The sequence below is a fragment of the Agrilus planipennis genome, unplaced genomic scaffold (genome assembly GCF_000699045.2).
Source record: "Agrilus planipennis isolate EAB-ADULT unplaced genomic scaffold, Apla_2.0 scaffold79, whole genome shotgun sequence".
Classification (NCBI taxonomy): Eukaryota; Metazoa; Arthropoda; class Insecta; order Coleoptera; family Buprestidae; genus Agrilus; species Agrilus planipennis.
This window is the reverse complement of record NW_020442428.1, coordinates 769,464-785,133: the sequence shown is the minus strand read 5'-3', so window position 1 is coordinate 785,133 and position 15,670 is coordinate 769,464. Positions and strand designations below refer to the sequence as shown.

General features: G+C 34.5%; 1 protein-coding gene and 1 long non-coding RNA gene across 2 annotated transcripts in view; both read left to right on the top strand.

The window, feature by feature from the left end:
- The window catches only part of LOC108734624 (bone morphogenetic protein receptor type-1B), a 292,996-nt gene that overhangs the window by 56,485 nt on the left and 220,841 nt on the right, over positions 1 to 15,670 (top strand). The window lies entirely within an intron of this gene.
- Positions 730 to 15,670, top strand: part of LOC112906321 — a 99,265-nt gene continuing 84,324 nt past the window's right edge. The window contains exon 1 of the long non-coding RNA XR_003232277.1: positions 730 to 829. This is a non-coding gene — a long non-coding RNA (uncharacterized LOC112906321). The remainder of the gene's footprint in view (positions 830 to 15,670) is intronic.

The window sequence follows — 15,670 nt, the reverse complement described above, 5'->3', positions numbered from 1 at the left end:
ATAAATTCATCTGGCAACGCTGATTTCTGCTGATTTGCTCCTTGGTACCGTAATAAACAAGAAGGATTTTCATTCCAAAAATTTCTCACCCCCTATATGATTAAGATCTCAAAATTTTTCATCTAAAACAGCAGATGTCAACAAGTAGGCTCTATACTATACGAAATTTCTAATCGATAGGATTAGTAGTTACTAAAAGAAAGATTTATTTGCAGTTTTTTAACTCTAAAAACATAACTTATCAAGAAACAAATCCTTTTATATCACAATATCTCTTAACTACCTACATTAAACATTGCTTGTGTGATCTATGTTACCTATGCAAAGAGTTGTGATCAGCGCATGCGGTGCCAACAACAAGAAGCCAGAATGTCGAGAGTTATTACACCTAATCGGAAACGCACAAGTAATCGCGGAAAATAGTGTTTAAAAGTTTACAAAAAATACCAAAAAGGCGTGCATTATATTCAGATAGGATGTTTAATAATGTTGTAATCGTTAAAACAGTCGAATAAATTCATCAGTAAGAGTATTATTCAAAATTAGCGTTGATCTTAATGGCGATGGCTATCGTACGAAGCCTGGTCTATCATACGATTATTATTATTCGGTAGGTACATCTATTGCGTATGCGCAAAGTTCAGTGTTCTGTTCGGCGAAGAAATATTCATTGTTTGGTTATTTAAAGCTTGAAATTTGCTATTATTTTATTGCTAATACATATTTATTTACGATAAAATTTCAATAATGCGTATTCCGGTGTCGCGTTTTCGCGAGTGTTTATGATCGGAGTGCATTCTGCAGTTTTGATGTTGCTGTTTAAGTACCTGTAAGTTGTTATTCAATTTATTATCTTCTTTATAGTAATATCTTATTAATCGAACTACTTATGAAAAACTGTACTTGATGTGGTAATAATAAAAACATTTATATTTAAAATCCCTGAAAGACAAAAACTACCACAAAATTATAAAACATTGAAACCTTGCAAATTTTAGGTTCCATTTTTAAAGGCAAAGGTAAAGTGCTGGGTTTTTGATTTTCCTTTATAATTATGCTAATTAAAATTATATGTATTTTTTATAGATTATTACCAATAAAGAATTATCAAATCAAAAAGTACCTAGACGAATTATACTGCTTAGAATTATATATTATACATTAATAGGTTATTAATTATAATATCATTATTGTTTATGTAATAATGATTTATAAATTTGAACACATAATGAATAAAAATCAAGTACCATAAGGTTTCAGAGAAAAATTATAAATTGATTTTTGTTACGCTGATGCTATATTAAATTTAAATAAACTGTTTAAAAAACCAACCTACATAGGGTAAGTACATATTATTGAAACTTATAAACCAGGTAATTAAAGGTTAAATTTCCTTTCCAAAATAATGAATTTGGTTTTGTTGATATTCAATCTTTACAAATATTGTCAATGTTCGCGTTTGATGATAACGGAGTTCAATTCGTCTGTAGACATTTTTCAGTAGTAACAAAATGTTATGTTCTGTAATTTATTTATTGTGCATATAATACTTGTACATATTTTTATAACTGGAATATAATTTTGAAATAGACACAACTGAATAATTTTAATTAATTAATAATAACGTTTACGTTTTACAACGACAATCAGACAATGATGATGCCGTTGTTTTAATTGTTCGTTGAAGTTATTATTAAAACAGCTTCCAGGAAGATAATTTTCTAACTTTTAGACTAAAAAGTCATAGTCAAGTGTTAGCCAAGCTACTGGAAAAATGATTAAAAATGTTTATGATGTAATAAAAAAGGTGAATTTTAACGAATTATTTGATTATAAAATTCGTTCAAATACACCTACTCTTGGTTGTTAATAGAGCTATTCTTTTCGAAAGAATTGCAAATTTCTGCATAGAATTATAAAAAGTTAATAATTATAATGTGGTAGATCTCGCCAAAATTGAATTCTTTGAATATCCCTTCAAAAGTGATTTAGCAGTATATCAAATTTCAGAATTCTATTTGGAAAATATTGAGGAAAAGTCGTATTCAGGGTTAGGTAAATATTTGAAAGGTTTTGATACCTCCGGAATCGCCTTTTACAAATCCTGTATACCTTTAAACCAAAGTTATCATTTTATTTTTCGTCATCATAAGGTCGCCAGTCCTAAGGCTGGTTGGACACGCACCTCCACTCTCTCCATCCTGAGCTAATCTTCGCATTTCCTTAAAACTAGAACATCCTTAACTATTTGTGAAAAGTAATCTAATCCAAGTCTACCTCTATCCCTGGTAACTTCTCTTCCTGTTTCTAATATGTTTCTGACTAACCCTTCATGTCTGAGAAGGTGTCCAAAGAGTCCTCTACTTTTATTTATTTTCATACAATACTGTTTTGTCAATACCGCTTCCATTTTATTTAAAGCTATCTCAAACTCCTTCTTGCTAGATGCTAATACTATATCTATATCTATCCCTACAGTTGTACTGTCTTTAATGATGTTGATCGCCTCTTCGATGTATAGATTAAAAAGTGTGCAACCCTGTCTGACTCCCTTCCTAATATTTACTTCTCTACGTTGCAGCCCCATCTCTATGACTGCCTGTTTTTTTTAATACAAACTAACTATCACTCTTTTATCCCTGTAACTCATCCCTACATTTTCAAATATATTTAAACTCTTGTCCAATTTAACATTGTCAAAAGCTTTTTTTAAATCTACAAATCCTATCTAGGCGCTCTTTCGTTTTTCTACTAGCTAGAATGGCCTCCCGCGTTCCTTTATTTCTTTTAAACCCAAATTTATCTTCCCCTAATAGTTCTTCCTTCACTGTACAATTCTAGTTAAGATTTTTGACGCATAGGAAGTTAAGCTAATTGCTCTAAATGTCGCACCTATCCGCGCCTCTCTTTTTAGGTATGGCTACTACCATGTTCCGTTTATAATCCTCTGGGACATTCCTGGTCTCGTAAATGTGATTAACTACCTTAAACAGACGATCTCTAACCTCTTGTCCTGTATGTTTTAAAATTTCCACCTGTATCCCATCTATACCTGGTGCCTTGTCATTCTTTAAGTTTTTTAATGCTACATATTTTATTATATTTGTTTAAAACTCTATCAAAGTAGGCATATGTCGTTGTGTATTTAAAAAAAGCAGGTGTAGAAGAAGATGCATCTCGAGTAACCTTTGTAACTAACCTACGCCCCCGCTCTAGTCGTGCCCAACCGAGCTCATCCGCGCGCAACAAATCTGAGACCAGATGTTTCTCCCGTAATGCTGTGATGTTACATCGTATGAAGTCATAATTCCACTTGGGATTATCTTTTGCGTCAATTTCACATACATGTATACGTGAGGTACAGTGTGAGAATTTTTCATGAATTCGCTTAAAAGAAACTTTATCGTAGTAAATATTACTAACCTAACCGTTCATCGAGAATCATTCAGATATGCAGTTAAGTCTGACCTGGATGGGCTAAAGCGTATTCATGCGTATTGTAATGTTCGTGGGTTTAACAAATTAACTTTTAAGAAGAAAACTATTTATTTACACTAATTATTATTGAACTTAAAAACACTATTAAATTATTACTAAACTTAGGTAATTATTCTGTTTATTTACACTACTGTTACTATTCCCTGTTCTATATTTTTCACTTCTATCACTGTCAATTTATCTCTTGATTCACTTCTGCAACGGTCAATTTATTTCTACTCTACTCGGCGATCATCTCTTCCTTTAAATACTCTTTTGGTCCCTTTCGGGAACTTTCTCGAGCCGTCTGGAAAAGTCTCGTTTTCTTTGAACTGTTTAATTGCTTTCCCGGAACGCAGGTACGACACACACGTTTACAAATACGGCGCACATGAAGAAAGGCGCCCGCGGCTACCCGGCGAATCGATAAGCCGCTCACACACACGTATGCCCGATCGCACACAAACACGCTCGTGCTCGCTACAGTATAATGTTTTAGCGCATGTGGTAGCCATCTTTAACGATGAGCAGAGCAAATCTAAGACTGTCCTAGTCCTAGTCTGTACGAGTGCGTAACATGGACGCTAGACGCGTCGGAAAAGAAAAGGTTAGAAATGTGGTGTCATAAGCGAATGATGAGGATACGGTGGATGGAGAAGGTTAGAAATGAAAAGGTATTAGAAAGAATGGGAGAATAGAGGACTCTATGGAAGTCAATAAGAAATAGGCGAAATAGGTTGGTAGGATACCTTCTCAGACATGAAGATCTAGTTAGAGACATATTAGAAGCAAAAAACAGGAGTTAGGAGTGGTAGAGGTAGACCTAGATTAGATTACTGTTCGGAAATAGTTAAGGAGGTGGAATGTTGTAGTTTTCGGGGAGATGCGAAAATTAGCTCAGGATAGGAAAGAGTGGAGTTACGTGTCCAACCAGTCTTAGGACTGACGAGCTTATGATGATGATGATAGTGAGTGTTGAATCGAGTAAACAAACTGAAAATTTCAAATACTAGAAATGTTTTATTCCAAGAAAACAATATTATGTATTAAAGTTGTTTGAAATAGTTTAACTCATAAATCCACCGACAGTAATAATTTTTCATCTGGTCTTGCATATTTGATCTTAGTCTTGTATATTCAGGGTCTCTATTTTAGTCTTGACTTTGTTCGTTCGGTCTTGGTTTTGGTCTTGTTAGTATAAAGTCTGCAAGACCAAAACGAATTGTGCTTATCACTAGTCATCCTGAATATGATCATAATTTTTATATAACGTAAAATTTGAAACCGCAGCATTGAACTTCAGATAATCTAAGGAGTTTTCTTCATGCAATTTTGCATAATTTCATGGGTCGCTTTTATTTAATGATGCAAAAATATGTATGTATTACTTAGTCAAAATCAACTTGAACGTAATTATCAAATTACACACCCAAGAAAATTTTACTCCCTGCTGAAGTGGGGCAAATGTAGAAAGCTCACGATGGAGAGCGGGGGAATTATCGCTTTTAAGGAATTTAAGACGTTTTCGATTATATGAAACATAAAATCTAAAACGGTGTAACCCGTGCAAAAAGGAAATCTAAACAGTAGTGACTTTTACAGATGGGGTAATTTCGTAATTAAGTATTTTAGGAGAACAGTTATTAACCGAATTAACAAGCATTCCGATGGTAACATTATAATATCGAAACATGACAGTACTTTTCAAAGTAATCATCATCATAAGGTCGTCAGTCCTAAGACTGGCTGGACACGTACCTCCACTCTTTCCTATCCTGAGCTAAACTTCGCATTTCCCTTAAACTACAACAGCCCACATCCCTAACTATTTGTGAACAGTAATCTAATCTAGGTCTACCTTTACCCTGTTTCTGCCTCTAATATGTCTCTTACTAGACCTTCATGCCTGAGAAGGTGTCCTATCAACCTATCTCGCCTATTTTTTATTGACTTCCATAGAGTCCTCTGTTCTCCTATTCTTTTCAATACCTCTTCATTTTTAACCTTTTCTACCCACGTTATCCTTATCATCCGCCTATAACACCACATTCGTGGTGTGGCATTTAATATGACAGAATTAAATGAAAATTTTAGCATTAATTCTTTAATCATTTAAAAAGATACTTACATGTTTTGCAGACTGATTGGGAATCGTGTTATATTTAATTAAAAAATAATAACTTGTAAATGAACTGGAATATGACGTAGAATAACGGAAAAAAAAGGAAAACAAAATCGATTATTCATTGAATCACATAAGTATACTTACATGCCCAATACACAGACGTCCACTTATGTTTGAGATTACTTGTTCGTTACAAATCAGGCCATCGTCGGAATAAAATGATGCACTTGTTAATCAGCGTGGCGTCGTCGTCGTCGTTATAGGCGACCAGATGGTCGATCGGATGGCCGTACGTACCAACTTCTTGTCCGATTCGGTACGTGGGTGAACGCGAACTCGCAGTCACGTTCCGTTTTCCTTATAAAACAACTTTACTGATAAAAATTGTATGCGGTAATATTTATGATTAACTCCTACATTCACAGCAGCAAACCGCCGAGTACGTTTCCATGCTAGTATGAACAAGAATGTATAGGGGAGACCGGGGATGGTTGACTAGTCTTTTACTGAATAGTTCATATTTTTTGTTTTAATGTATATAGACAAGAAAAGCATGTTAATTGATAGAAAATCTATTAACCTAATAAAAATATGTAATATTATTTCTTACTTTAGTATAATAGTGATGATTTAATGCATTATACAAAATGTTAAATCTTAGTCAATCTACCCCTGGCCCGGGGTAGGTAGACCATATGCCCGGGGTAAGTTGACTCATGTACCAGTAAGAGTCAAATCATGTGAAGGAGCAAATAATTAAACATTTTTTTAATATAACTGAACCTTTTGTTAAAAAATAAACTGGCTAAAGTTTCCTCTTCTAGATTAGTAAAAATTTGTCAATTTTTTATATATTCCACTGTGTCCAGGGTTAATTCTGCTCTCGTCAATTTCGGATTCTGTTCTAATTTTTCTTTTAATTTGGCCACGTAACGATTTAAAAGTCCAATAAAAAGTTAATTTATGTGTTGTTTTCAACTACATATTTCATTGGGGTTGGTTGAATAATTATTCAACCAGCCCCGAAAAAAATTGGTCTACCAACCCCAGACGCCATTTTTAATTTTGATCGCATGGCTAGCCTAAACACTGCCGTTGACTTGAAAAATAAGATATGAAATATGATAAATGTGCCCTCATTAAATGCTAAGACTAATAGAAAAATGATTTACATAAAACGAGTAGGCATCAGATCAAAAAATACAATATATCAAAATATTACTTATGTGATTGAAATATGAAAAACATGTCAGTGTTCGAAAACAACGCACGACCGCGATGTGGCGCTTCAGACAACTGAGCAGGACGCGAAATGTAATGCTTGGTTATGATCAGATGACATAGTTCATACACTGGCGATGAGTTTTCGGTAGTTAGTCTGCCTACCCCTATAGTCAACTATCCCCGGTCTCCCCTACTATAATGAAGTTGCTTTTATTTTGTTGAGAACTAACCACTTCGATGCAAAAAATTCAGGACAGGAAAAAATATACAGTGAGCGCCCAAAACCATTTATTCAGATAATTTTCGAACTTTGAAAATAATCCTAGAGAAATCTAAACCAAACCTAACCTAAACTTTGTTCGTATTGAGCTTTCCTATTCGACGTTCCATTGCTTCCGAAAATGTTGCATACGTTTCTGAATACAGGAGAATTCGCTTATAATGATATCGAACGGAAATCACAAACACGTCATACCAAGCGGGCGTCATACAACCCATAGTCTTAGAAAATAAACAACTTTCTAAGTTGGTTAGTTATTTAGTGTAATAGAGAGAAAAACTACAAATTGTATATATTTATTAACAGAAAAAGGAAAAGAACGATGAACTGTAATATCAATCCACATAAGAAGGGTCAGAAAAATGAGCGAAAATGTTATTATTGATCATTTGGGTCACTATAGCCGGATATGATTTCTTGAGAAACAGTCATAATAAACGATATGTTATTTTAAACGGGAGTCATTATATCCAAACTTTCCTATGGAGAATTTAATATGAAAACCAAACTGAACACTGAAATTCCTTCATATTAAGCGGTTGGTCAATACAGGCGGAGTCATAATAAACGAATTTCACTGTATGTTGAAACTTATTCAGTCTGTTCTCTGGTACCTCCAACAAATTTTCTTCCGGCAACGTGGTGAGTCTCCTTCCAATTAAGAAGTACGTGGGGCATAGAGGTTGAAAATCTTTTGGATCGGTTGACAAAGGACTTAAGAGTAGGGAGTTTAGAATAGATTCGATCTGAGCCAAAAATGTGTAATATTCCTAAATTTGATTTACCTGCAATCTTCTTGAGATTCATTTTTACGGATTTTACGGGTAGTGTTTTTGAATCCGGCCGGGTACCGGATAATATCTCGGATACTCGGCAATGCCGGGTAATTCTGCCAGAGAAAAAGAAATACCAAAACCAACAATAAAAACACCTACCCAATGAATGAAGATTGTCATTTGTCCTAATTTGTATTAATTATTGATTATTGTGCTAAAATATTTGTTATTTCGATACAGTTCTTGTGTTTACTTTTTGTCGTGAACAAGAGTATATCAGTATGGCTGTTCCATTACAGTTTCTATTGCTTGTTTATATATATAACTTATTAGTAAGATTTTGCCGACTTTTAGTTTTTATAAGCATTATATGCTTGTTTCACCGGTTTCAACTAAACCTTTTCGTTGAAAATCCGTCTATCAAGAATTAAGATTTCATTAATTTAGTATTTAAACGACATTTTTAACGAGACGAAGGTGGTACGTACGTATTTCTTGGTGCTTCTCGGAGAAGCACCTAAAGGAAATTATATGACTACATAAACAAAACAATTTTCAATTGAAATTTGTTATATGACCATGGGGCCGAACTCAAAATGTCTTAAGATATCAGTTTCTATATTCATTCTTTTACCTCACGTTTTAAACCAACTTTTTAGTGCACACAACATTTTTATTTTATTGTGTAGCGTCTAGTTTACCATTCAAGAAAAGGGTTGTTTCGCCACAGAAACTGACCTTCATAAAGGAAGTTGTTTGCAGTAGGTGTATTGTTTAAATAATAAAAAAGATATTCATATACATCACCAGCATTTTTAACCTACATATACATATATGTATGTATAATTAGTCGTGTAGGAACTTAGTAGCTGTGTAACTCACGATTCCGCTGCTAAAAAAGATGAAGGAGCGCGTGGGTGATCATGTTCCGATGCAGTGGGATGAGTCAATGTAACGGCGGACGATGTGGTCGTAAATTCATAAACGTGTGGCACGTGTCATTTACCTGTAGTATATGTAAATATTAATAACAGAGAGAAAACAAGACTTATGATTAGATAGCTTTCTAAATACTAAAAGTACAGAACGGTTAATGAAAAATTTTTATAAACTTTATCGAACTTGAAGTAGGGAAAGAGCGAATATAAAGATAGGAGACGAAGAATTAGAAGAAGTGGCTGATTTTAGGTATATAGGATGTCAGATAAGTCAAAACGGAAGGAGTATTAAGGATATAAAACTGAGGATAGCTCAGGGTCGAGTCGCCTTCAACAAAAGAAGTCACTTCTATGCTCGCGAACGATTAATTTAGAAATTCGAAAAAGATTGTTAAAGTTGTATGTTTGGAGTGCGGCGATGTCCGAGTGCGAAACATAGATGGTGGGCGCGGCGGAAAAGAAAAGGTCAGAAGCGTTCGAAATATGGTGTAACCGACGAATAATAAGGATACCGTAGATAGAGAAGGTTAAAATGAAGAGGTATTAGAAGGAATAAGTGAACAGAAGACTATGGAGGTCAATAAAAAATAGCCGAGGTAGGTTGGGAGGACACCTCAAGCATGAAAGTCTAGTCAGAAACATATTAGAGGCAAACCTAGATTAGATTATTGTTTGCGAATAGTTAAGTATGTGGGTTGTTCTAGTTTTAGGGAAATGCGAAGATTAGCTCAGGATAGGAGAGAGTGAAGGTGCGTGTCCAACCAGTCTTAGGACTGACGACCTTACAATGATCGAACTTTTAGAAATTTTAATCACACTATGTTATTAGATTCATTTATTGCACCCAACATTATTAAATGAAAAAATGCATCACAAAATTTTTTTAGTGAACATGTGAACATACTGGAAAGAAATTGACTATCTATTAGGAATCGAAGAAACTGGATTTCCGGATTTTAACCCCCGCCTGATTATAATAGATTTGCAGTTAGAATTCGGATATCCAGTTTAGTTTCTTCAGTCGAAAGACGTGAAAGCCTAAATGAACTCAAATCAGGGTGTGACAGCAACATCAATTTTTCTCATCAATTTGAGTTAATCTGTATAGGGTTGAATATTAATTCATATAAATGTCTAATCAATTATCAGTAAATTAACAGCCGAATTACAATATGAAAGCAATGGGGGCTCGGCTGTCACGCATCTAAAGATTCATGCCATTCTAAACCATCTGTGTATAGGTAATGTTTATAATTTTTGCATGTCAGAACATCTAACATATTGATACGAAGCCCAATTTTTTCTATTTCTTTTTCAAATTTTCGTTTTGCAAAAAGGGAGTTCTTAATTGGACTGTATTTTCTTAATAATATTTCAACGTACAGTATGTCATGTATACTAAGCACATCTTTACTGCAAATCGCTTATTCAATTGATTAATTAAGTACTTATTGTTGTATGTCGGCGCGGCGTGTACTTTCATTTTTAACATTCGACGTCGTATCATTGAAAATTGCCTGTCAACGTGAACGTTATGTCATTCGGTTAATTTAACAATGCTAATAAGACGCATAATGGGACGTTGACGTTTTATTTGCGGCGCTTAATTAAAATCGCCGTCCAGCATTCGTAGACGCGGCACGGAACGGTGCGGCAGGACGCGTGGTGACGTGATGGAAGCGGCGACCAGCAGGTCCATTACCGAAGACATAAATATACACCCGATCGGTCTCGGACTATTGCGCTAAAGAAACATTCTGATCGTCGGTGTACGAACGGATGGATAATTTGCAGACGTGTCGTTGACGAGCAGTGGCGTACAAAATTTTTTTATAGTTTCCAATCGCTTATAAACAAGAACCACGAGTCGTTATGAAGCTTCTCGTATGTAACAGTCATTTATATTTTCTTTGGAAACTATTAAGGATGTTTGGAGGTATGTCAAAATGCTACGAGACAAATAAAAATTTGGAAGAACGTTCCTCATTCAATTCTAAAACTCCTGTAAAAATTACAAATCGATTCACTAAACCGTTAAAAAGTTATTGAAATTTTAAAAAATTGTAATTTTACACGACAGAGATTCGTTAACCGAACAGATTAAATTTATTTTTATTAACAGAAAAAAAGCCAACCACAAATTTCAAACTTTTATAATAAGTAACTTGAACTCTAGAGAATCACTTTAGCGTAAGGTTAGTCAAATTCACCAAATGGTTATCGAGGAAAAATTAAAAAATTAGCTGAAAATCTCGTTTTTACTTGATAATATAATGATCATATTTATAATTGTCTGAAGTAAAAGCAATTTTAAAGTTTTAATTATTATTTAAACGTATTAAAAAGTTTTACGCTCATTATTAATAGAGATCGAAAGTAAATATTTTTTGTTTCGAAGTTGAAATAAAGGCATATTCACTGCTAAAAGTCAGTTAAACATTTTCCTATTCGTTATTTCTTATTTTATTCAATGTTTTTGCTCAAATCCCAAATTTTCTCTCAAACCGTATACTTTTTTTGTAGTACAGATAGTATTTATTTACCTCATGATATGCTGCAAAACCTAATTAATCACAAATTTCTAATTTTATGTATTCTTGTCTCCGATTGTACCTACCAAACACCCTTAGGTAAATAGAGATGAACCGGGTGCGTGGTTTGGATCCGGCGCAGCTAATGCCGGGCACCCAATTATCCGGTACCTGACGTAATAATAACCCGTATTTTTCATCAAAATAACCATATTTTTGGTTAGTTCAAGGAATATTATCCAGCTAGTTCACAAACTACTTAACCGTAATATCCAATTAAGGGAAAAGATTCAAATTTTCTCACTTCTTAGTCTCTTGTCATTCATTTACATGCATCAAAAAGCTTAACTAGAATTGTACAGAGGAGGATGGAAAAAAGAGCAAAAGAACTATTAGGGGAAGATCAATTTGGGTTTAGAAGAAATAGAGGAACGCGGGAGGCAGTTCTAGCTTTACGGGTAATAGAGAAAACGATAGAAAAAAAAAGAGTGCATACATAGGATTTGTAGATACGCAGGGACAAAAGATTAGAATGCTTAGATTTGCAGATGACATAGCAGTATTAGCATCTATCAAGGAGGAGTTAGAGATAGCTTTAAATAAAAGGGAAGCGGTATTGACAAAACAGTATTGCATGAAAATATTCAAAAGTAAAACAAAACTGGTGGTATGCAAGGGAAGAAAAAGTAGAGAAAGAGCGAATTTAAAGATAGGAGACAACGGATTGTAAGATGTGGCCAATTATTTGGGTATCTAGGAATTCAGACAGGTCAGGACGGAAGGAGTAGCAGAATATAAAACAGAGGATAACGTAGAGGATAACACTAGCACTGGGCCGAAAAAGGTTAGAAGCGTTCGAAATGTGGTGTTATAGGCGAATGTTGAGGATACCGTGGAAAGAAAAAGGTAAGAAATGAAGGGATATTGAAAGAAATACGAGATCAGAGGATTATACCGTAGTCAATAATATAATAGGCGATATAGGTATGTAGGACACCTTCACATGCATGATCTAGTCTAGTCAGAGACGTATTAGAAACAAAAACAGAAGTTAGGAGGAGTAGAGGATGTGGGTTGTTCTAGTTTTAGGGAAATGCGAAGATTAGTTTAGGATAGGAACGAGTGGAGGTGTGTGTCGAACCAGTCTTAGAACTAACGACCTTATGATGATGATAATGATTTGTAATAGTTCTTTTCCATTTAGTTTCATCTGCCCCAATTATATATATATATATAACGACAGAAACAATCTAAATATGGAATTATGTTCGAAATCAACTTTATTAACAGTAACATAAGAACATAAACGTATTTTATCCACAACGGTGTCTTAATGTAACGCCTACTATGTCATTACCTCTTTTGGGTGCCTGTTGCATAATTAATTAGTGTCCGGATGCGAATCTCTTACTATGTACCTACATACATACATGTTCTGTGTATGTTTGCGTGTGTGTTGGTGGATTCCTTCTTTATTATACGAATAACTTATCGCGGACGATAAATAATGAGCGGTTGGGGGCGTAACAGACGTGGGCCTCTCATCTGGCCTTTTCGGGCTTATTTATCGTACAACGAGCCGTTCTGTCAAAATTATTAGTAATATGTAATTATAATTCATATGCTAATCTTCTTACGCCAGAACAGTTGCACTTATATCGGATATATTTTGTTTTATTGTCAATTATAATGTTGCTATTTTGTATTAAGTAGGCGCGCGTGTGACTTTCATTGGGGAAATTGTGAATGGAGAAGATTTTTGTCATTTTCTCCCACTACGTGTCGCTATTACTATGATCCTGAGGTTTATCTTGACAACAGGATAGCTTAATGTAAATCTCGTAAGTGTAAAAGAGACAGGCTACAGTCCATTTCAATTTGTTTGAATTGTGACCTTGAAGAAATCTGCGCGAAGATAGAAAGAATACACACTAGGCGTGAGCAAGACAGAAACAGTTGGAACAAGCTCGAACGAGCAGAGCTCTCGATGGGCGGTCTTAGGAGATCGGCTAGAACTGTACAGTACTAGACAAAAATGTTTAGCAATTTCTTAAAACAAAAATGTATATAAATTAACAATACAAAACAAAGCAAAAGTTTTATAGGTGTGCAGAACGTTAAGTTAATTCACTTGTTATTATTTTTGGATAAATATGCTTTTAAATAAAGCATATTCTTAAATTTTAACGAGGCAGTTTAAATAATTTTGCAAATGGAACTGTACATTTTTGTCTAGCTCTCGCTCGAAGATCGGTGAAGAAATGAGCTACGCAGACAAATATGATTGAATTTGGAATTATGCTACGGCGCATCCTAATAAAGGGAAGGGGCATATATCTAACTTCTTGAAACGAACAGTAATTAAGTTTCCGAGTTTTATAAAATTTAACAAAAATGACTAATTGTATGGTGTCGAAATGTAAAGAGAATGGATACGATTTCTCCCAAAAAATAAAAAATACAAGAAATTGTCCTCGTTTCGCACACAGTCGTCCCAAAAAACCCTCAATATTCGCCTCAGGATCTGCATTTCAATGGCTTCCATTTTATTGATTATTGGAATCTCCAGCGTCCACGCCTCCGTACAGGAGAACAGATCAGGCATAACACTTTACCATCCTATATCTAAGGCTGAAATTCAGGTCCTGGCCTTTTTGATCCTGCATCTGATCTTTTGATCAGGATTCCACCCTTCGTTAACCATGTATCCCATGTATTTCAATTGCGAATCTGTTTTCTTCGTTAATATGTATACGAATGTGAAGAATATCGTTCCTACTAAGAACCATAAACTTTTGTTTTGGTTTAGGGTGGGGGATGTAAAAGGGGGGTGTAAATACTTTACACACGTTCTGACAATAGGGCCTATAACCATAAACTTGGTTTTGTTGAAGTTAATTTTTAAACCTAGTCTTTGGCTTTCTTCATTGACTTGATTTAGTAGACGTTAGGGATGGTGCATTATCTGCTAATATCACGGTATTACCCCCATACCGGATATTATTAATTGGGATTCCGTTCACTACAATTCCGAAAGGACTGTCTGAGATTGGTTGGGAGAATGCTTTTTCTACGTACAAATTGAACAACATTGGAAATAGAATACATTCTTCATCTGTTGATACAAATTACCGATCAACAACAACATCTTTTCCATCCAGACCCAATTCTCTAAGATATGTTATCAGAAGATAGTGTTTAACGTTGTCAAATGCCTTCTAGTAGTCAATGAAACACCTACAGACATGTTTTCTTTGATTTTGACAGTTCTGGACCAATGTTTGGAGGCTTAATCCGCTCTTAAATCCGAATTGATTGACTCCACTCACTTCTTACTTAAAAAAAAAAGTTTTTAGGGCAATCCTGTATCCATTAAATTAAACGAAATAAAAACAATAACTAAATATAAATTACGAAATACATTATTCTTGTGTTGATGCCAGACTTTTGCGATCGTTAAGTCATAACGTTGCTGTCTACTTCATTATTGACAGAATATTTTTGGAATCGGTCATTTTAAAACACTTTTCTTTTTTTATTACAAATTACATGTGGCACGTTGACACCTTTAGAGTTAAAACGAAATGAATCATGGCGTTATTATTGGACTGCTAGAGGCCGCTGGTGTTTTTACAGAACAACAATGTACAGACTTAAATTCGGGAAACTAAAAATAATTCGACCCATAGATTTCCACACAGGACGCAGATAGTAGTGCATTCTAGACTGATTCATCATCCGCGTTGTCATAATATGTGCTATTAAAACCTCTGTCTGCTATTTATATACGTAAACGTGTAACAACGTCGGAACAAAAAATAAAAAGACGCTAGCGATTGTGTTTGCTCCGTCTGCCTGTGTCTCTGACTGACGTTTCGTCACCTTTTGGAATTCATTACATAAACGTGAAATTAGTCGCGTGGTAAACTGTCGACAAAAGAAATGAACCAAATGGACACTAACACCAAAAAAAAAAAATAAATAAAATATTTTGGATGAAGACGATATCAGCAGGGGCGTACAGAAAATTTCATGTTTGAGCGGGTCATAAAATACTTAATCGCCTTGTACTTATCTCTCGACTTCTCTAGAGTATAGTGATTAAGTTAGATTAGGTTATATTCAAAGGTTAGTATATATATATATATATATAGAAACTAGAGTGCATTATTAACAAGTATCGTATAATAATAATCATCCGATTCACCAAGTCGTTACATAATTCCTCTACAATTTGCATTCGGGTAAAGGTAAAGGTGACATTCAAAATAATAATAATAATATGTAATAATAAAAGTAATAATATGTTATATAAGTCA